The sequence below is a fragment of the Lepidochelys kempii genome, chromosome 7, assembly GCF_965140265.1.
Source record: "Lepidochelys kempii isolate rLepKem1 chromosome 7, rLepKem1.hap2, whole genome shotgun sequence".
Lineage (NCBI taxonomy): Eukaryota > Metazoa > Chordata > Testudines > Cheloniidae > Lepidochelys > Lepidochelys kempii.
The window spans coordinates 39,779,929-39,786,376 of NC_133262.1; positions in this window are offsets into that span (position 1 = coordinate 39,779,929).

The window sequence follows — 6,448 nt, forward strand, 5'->3', positions numbered from 1 at the left end:
AGAAGAGCTATGGTAGCTGAAGGATAAGTTGGCACAAGAACAAAGCGGGGTAAATTGGTCATGAATAAATTTAGGTTGGAAATTAGAAGAAGGTTTCTAACCATCCGAGGAGTGAGGATGTGCAAGAACCTCTCAGTTGGAGTAATGAGGGCAAACTTAACTAGTTTTAAGATGTAACTTGCTAAATTTACAAATGGGATTATAAAACAGGATTGCTGAGAGCAGGGGACTGGACTGGGTGACCCCATGTAGTCCCATTCACTAGAGGGCTCATCTAGGGGGTCCCAGCTAGACCCATGTCCTGTGTAACATACATTTTGGATTGATAGACTATTTTCAAAACCTCCTGAGGGATTTGAAATCCTAATTCCCATTAATTTCAATGGGCACTGAGCTTTGCAAATCTCATTCATACGCTCTGACATTGTCCTTCTTTAAATCACCCAGAAGGCTTACATTTCATGGCTGAGCATGTCTTGCTCATTTCTCAGCCTTAGCACCCTAACATGGTAAATGTCGAAAGGCGGTGTGGAATGCCTCCTTCTGAGCCAGTACTGAGCCAATACCCAGCATTGTGTTTTGGGAACTCTGCTGTGGGAGGTGTCATTCACATACAACAAAGACTAAGAACCTGACCAATTATGGTCAGTGTGTTTTCCTTTCCATTGCTCTTTTCACCAGAGAAAGAATGTTAAGCTCCAGCATTCTGGCCAGACTCCAGTTTGGGTAATTACATGCGGTCTACCTATATATTCCCTGAAGCTGTGATTGTTCTTCAGTTCCTGCCCTAAAATCTTGTGTGGTCAGGAGCTTTGCTAGCTATAGGCACATGAGGCAGCTGCTACAGCAGCAGCTGCCCAAGGTGGCGGATTTCTGGGAGAAGCAATTTTTTTAAAATGCTCAACCAACAAAAATTATTATTGTCTACATGGCTCTGCAGATGGGTCTATGGGGGTATGAATTGCAGGTCACACTAACTGCTCCATGTAGTCCCCTGCTGGCGTGAACTAAAAAGTACCTAGTTCACACTGATGTAGTCCACAGGACTGTGTTAACGTACAGTAGGTACCCTTTAGTTTGCACCAGCAAGGTCTACATGGAGCATTGAGAATGCTCCACAGTAGAGTGCTCTGCAGTTCAGAGCCCTGTAGACAGCCTGTGGCACTAATGGGAGTGTGATGGGGAGGTAACACAGTGAAGTTTTGCCTGGAGCAGCAGATTGCCTTGAGTGGCCTCTGTGCATAGGGTTGCTTTATCATATTGAATAGTTGTTTCATTTCACCCCCAGGTTTGGCTGTCTTGCTGCAGCGGATAAAGTGATTCATATATGTATTGGAAGTAGATTGTAAACCACTGTGGGATTCTTCAAGATGAGAAGTCTTATCGATAAGATATTCATTACTCAGGGCTGGATTGCTCCCTCTTGAGTAAAATCCCAGAAGAGAAGGCTACAAGAGAGTAAATAGCCTGGCAGATCTCAGATCTGTATATTCCATGCACCTAGTTTATTATGCCTGGGTGCCAAACAATGACCAGTTAGTTACTAATACATGTGTTAAATTGGAAAATATTCTTCATGCAACATAGGAGCTATGTCCAGGGCCTTTCATCAGAGGAGCATGAAACTAATGAACAGATTAGCCACACCTGCACAGATGAATTTTGACATTATCAGAGCAGCGCATGCCTTTAGTCCTTTAGCGCTAATACAGTATTGCTCTATTTCAATCTAAGGTTGTCAATACTATCAGAAACTGCATTCCAATATGGCACACCATGAAAAAACTATGCATGTAGTTTTAGTAAAACAACAACATGTAAGACAGACTCCCTCAATGTAAGTCTTTAGAAATGACTCACCAAGCTGATCTGCATTATGAACTGATTCTGGGAAACAGGCAATACAAAAAGAAAAGGAGTACTTGTGGCACCTTAGAGACTAACCAATTTATTAGAGCATAAGCTTTCGTGAGCTACAGCTCACTTCATCAGATGCATATCGTGGAAACTGCAGCAGACTTTATATATACACAGAGAATATGAAACAATACCTCCTCCCACCCTACTGTCCTGCTGGTAATAGCTTATCTAAAGTGATCATCAGGTGGGCCATTTCCAGCACAAATCCAGGTTTTCTCACCCTCCACCCCCCCACACACAAATTCACTCTCCTGCTGGTGATAGCCCATCCAAAGTGACAACTCTTTACACAATACAAAGTAAATCTGAACAAATACACCCACCAATTAAGACCTATTAATGTGATTAAGTTGCAATATGAATGAGACGAAAATAGTATCTTGCCCCTAGAAAATATCACACAGATTGATGGATGAGATAAGACTGACATGAGAGGAAGTCCTGCCCTGTCAGTGCCATTAGAAAGCTCCCCCACCCCCTTTAACTGGCAATGATGAAGTCACAGGAAATGACACTACTTATTAGATACTGAAGAAGGGATTTGGGCCATATACTAAATCCTATTGACTCCCTTCTTGGGTAAGGCAGGCCTTCTTATTGGGGGTCGGAGGTCAAAAGGTGATAAGCCACTCCCCAGAGGGTAAAATTTTAGAGCATAACACCATTTCCTGTGACATCATCATTGCCAGTTAAGGTGGGACTTCTGATGGCACTGAGGGGGGTGGGACTTCTTGTTAAAGGGGAACTTTCTTTGAACACTTCCAGTGAAGGGCAGGATTGCCTGTCATCCTTATCTCACCCATCAATCTTCATGACATTTGCTGGTTGCAAGATAGTGCTGATCAAAAGGGATTATACAAAAACAATAATTTCATCAAGTTATCATTCCCAGCTAGTCAAAGGGAGAAGGCTAGAACCGATAAGGAAATGCTTTCTATACAGCTTAATTCACAACACTAATTACATTCCTTTAAGCTTTGCTGAGTTGCTGTGAATTTAGTCAATACTTATTTTTAAATACCTTTTTTTAAATCAACATCTCCTAAAAAATACCTTTTTTTAAAATCAACATCAACTAAACAAACATGCTAAACCAGTGCAAGAGGAAGGATTATCTCGTGGTTAGAAACAGTAGCATTAGCAATTCCATATGGACTCCATGAAGCTGGACCAAAATCCTGAAGCAAAGACCGTGGATTAAGCTTTATAATTAACTAGATAGGAAAAATTAATAATACAATCAGTACAATAGTCCCAGTGTTATTTTGAAAAGCAAGCCAATGGTTTTCACACTGCCTCTACATTTTCATTGTTTAATGTATCATGGTGTAACTGGGTTCACTCACCACTTTAGCGCCTTCTTGTGGCCGATATGGGAATTAGCTTTGGTAGCCAGTGCACCCCCTCCAATGGTGCTCTGCCCATCACCTCTTCTGCTCCTGGACTCATGTCCCTCCAAGGACCATGGTATCCTCTTCAGTGACACAGCCCTCTGGCTGTGCCATACTTGATGTTCCACAGGTGTAGCTAATTATCTGAGGTGCAAGGCCCCTAGTGCTCACTAAAGGGAAGGACAAATAGCACGATCTTAATGTTCGATCCTGAGAGCAGTAAGACTCTTCATGGACAGTTGGCATGCCCAGGAGGAGCTCACTGCAGGATCAGGAGCTCACTGCAGGAGCTCACCTTAGGCAGGTGTAGTGTTGGCAGATATCAAGTAAGCCTCCTCCCCACAGCTGTCATACATGTCACACTCCTGTTATTCTAATTCTCATTCCATTTTACGAATAGGGAGGTTTCATCTTATGTACAAAAGGGGCATTGGGATGAGAGTAAGTCAATTTTCTCTTAAGACCTAATGTGGACATGGACTTCAGACTAGGATACGTATTTTGTAAGATCAGTTGATACTAGGTGAAGGAAGTGTGTTAACAGTAGACTACTAGATCTTGCTGCAGTATGCTGCTCTGTGTTAAAAAACTGTTTTTACCATTCAGCTGAGGCAGAGAAAAAAATATCCAAAAACATTTTAAATGTTAAAAGAAAAAATAAGTTACAGTAGATGTTAAATTGCACTGCCTTCCAATGGTGTTTCCCATGCACTTGCTAATACAAGGAATGGGGGAAATCAACGGGGGATCCTTACCCTGTAATTTACTAATGGCTGCACACCGGAGTACTGCAGCATTCTGGAAAAGAAAGAACAACCTGCTTTGACATCCTGACTCAGGAGCAAGTTGGTGGTACAGAAAATGTATACACACAGAACAAGAAGTCAAGTATACAGAGAGTTGGTATGAAATCTTAGAAAAGCCAGGCACAAAGCAGCTGTAATATCTCAGACTAACTTCCTTTTCTGGGCATGGAGCACAGTTTAATTTGCTAAGCAATCAGCACAAATGCACAGTAGACATCTCCGGGGGTGGTAGCACCTGCCTTTTCCTGGCTCTTTTGACTTCGCTCTGCTTAGCCATCTGTAGAAATGCACCTTCCAGGTCTACCAACTTTTTTGTCCTGTATAAACCTATAATATATCTAAACACATAACTAAACACCTTGGTTGTGCTCCTGTGCAATGGAATATGCAAGTACTATCTAAGCAACTTTATCGGCACCCCCCACTATTAGAGTTCAAGTCCCACGCAAGCACCTCCAAGCTAGTGTCCAAGTCTCATGTGAGCAACACATGGCAGCATTCAGGTCTAAAGAAAACACGCAGCACATTGTAGCGTCTGACTTTTTGACTGGCTTAAGGGATAACACCAGCCATACAGCTAGTCAGCTTGGGTGTAAAGGTGCATCCTAACTTATCTCCTGCCACCAGGATCAGTTGAACAGGAGTCAGCTCTTCCCCCGTCCTCCAGACACTATTTCCTTAACTGTCTCCACAAACACATGCACCAATTCAGAATGCATTGCTTATTCTCTCCCTCACCCACTGCAGGGCTCAGTCCCAAGAAATTTACAGGGCATAGGAGTTTGTGACAGATGGAGGAGAGAGGTCAGTAACTGAATCTAGGGGCCCCAAACAATTGTTTTCACAGGCATCCCCACGTTTGTCTAAACTGGTCTTGATCATGGCTGCGCTTTATACTCGACTTGTCCCTGCAGCTGGCCATGTCTCCCTGTATTGTGGTGTTCTCTACTTGGGTGAATACAGAGGATCATTCTTTCATCACCAGGGAGTATTTGGCCTCATCTAAACTACTCATGTGACACTACATGATAGTAAGAGAAATGTGGCAGTGGGCAGATATTTTAACATATGCCAATTATTTTGCTGTACTGAATATATAGTAAATTCAAGTGTTAAACACTATTATAATCCTTAATTAATCAATAAACGACCTAGCAACTTAATCTGCATCCATTCTTCTTCTTATCTGAACCACATTAATAGTACACTAGTTATGATGCAAATTGTCTTAGTATGATGCATAACAGTAGGCCAAGACTTTTGAAAGTGACTCAAGATTTTTGGTGCCCAACTTTAGAAAACTTAAAGTGGCCTGATTTTCAGAAAGTGCTGAGCACCAACTTTCTGAAATTCAGGCCCCTTTAAAGCATCTCAAGTTGAACACCCAAAGTCACTATTCACTTGTGAAAATCTTGGCCATGGTATTTTAGAAAAGGCAGCAAAAAGACAGTTGATCTATGTAGCATATGGTTTTGAAATAATGCTTCTAAAATTTCCTATTACTGGTCTGATGGCCTTTTAAAGGTTTAGATTCAAAACTGGTCTTGCAAATTATTTGGAGAAGTCAAAAGAGCTGCTTGTTAGAAATGGTGCATGTTTGGGAAATCCACATGAAATTCTATAAATCAATAATTTGAAAATAGTGCTCATTAAGGCATCTGCCCATATGAAGATAATCTCTCACTTGCTGTCATAAGAGAAATAGTTTTTTTTAAAATGCCCCTAATGTCCTGAAGATATGACCTAGCTTGAAACAGAGGGCTGATAATATTTACTAGCTGTTTACATGAAGGAAAATAAACCAAAAAATAAGCACAGAAATTTGCTTTGGATTCCAAACTCAGATTCAGATTCAGCCTTTGTGGATTTGGAACTAAATTTCTCACACACTACCACTTTCTTTGAACAACAATGAAAACAAAACTAAAAGTGAACAGTGTGATCCTATTCTATAATCCTAGTCCTGGAAGCCAAATATTTGAGGACTAAACCTGTCCTCAGATATGCACATGTGTATCTCAAACAATAATTAATTGTATTTTTTTTTAAAGGAGGAACAGGAATGCACAGAAGCCAATGGTACATATCCACTGTCACACAGACCTTGCAACTACACTTGCTTCTTTGAAAGAACGAGGGGGTGGGACTGGAGGCCTGATTCTCATTGATGCTAAGGGCCCTTTACTCCAGGAATGCAAAGGGATCTCAAAGTGGGTTGTAAAGTAGGTAATAATTTATTGATACCTAGCTTTTCTACAGTGCATGTCATCAATAGATCTCAAGGCACTTTACAATCTATATGTAATGTTCTAGCTTCTGGGAGTTTTGTAG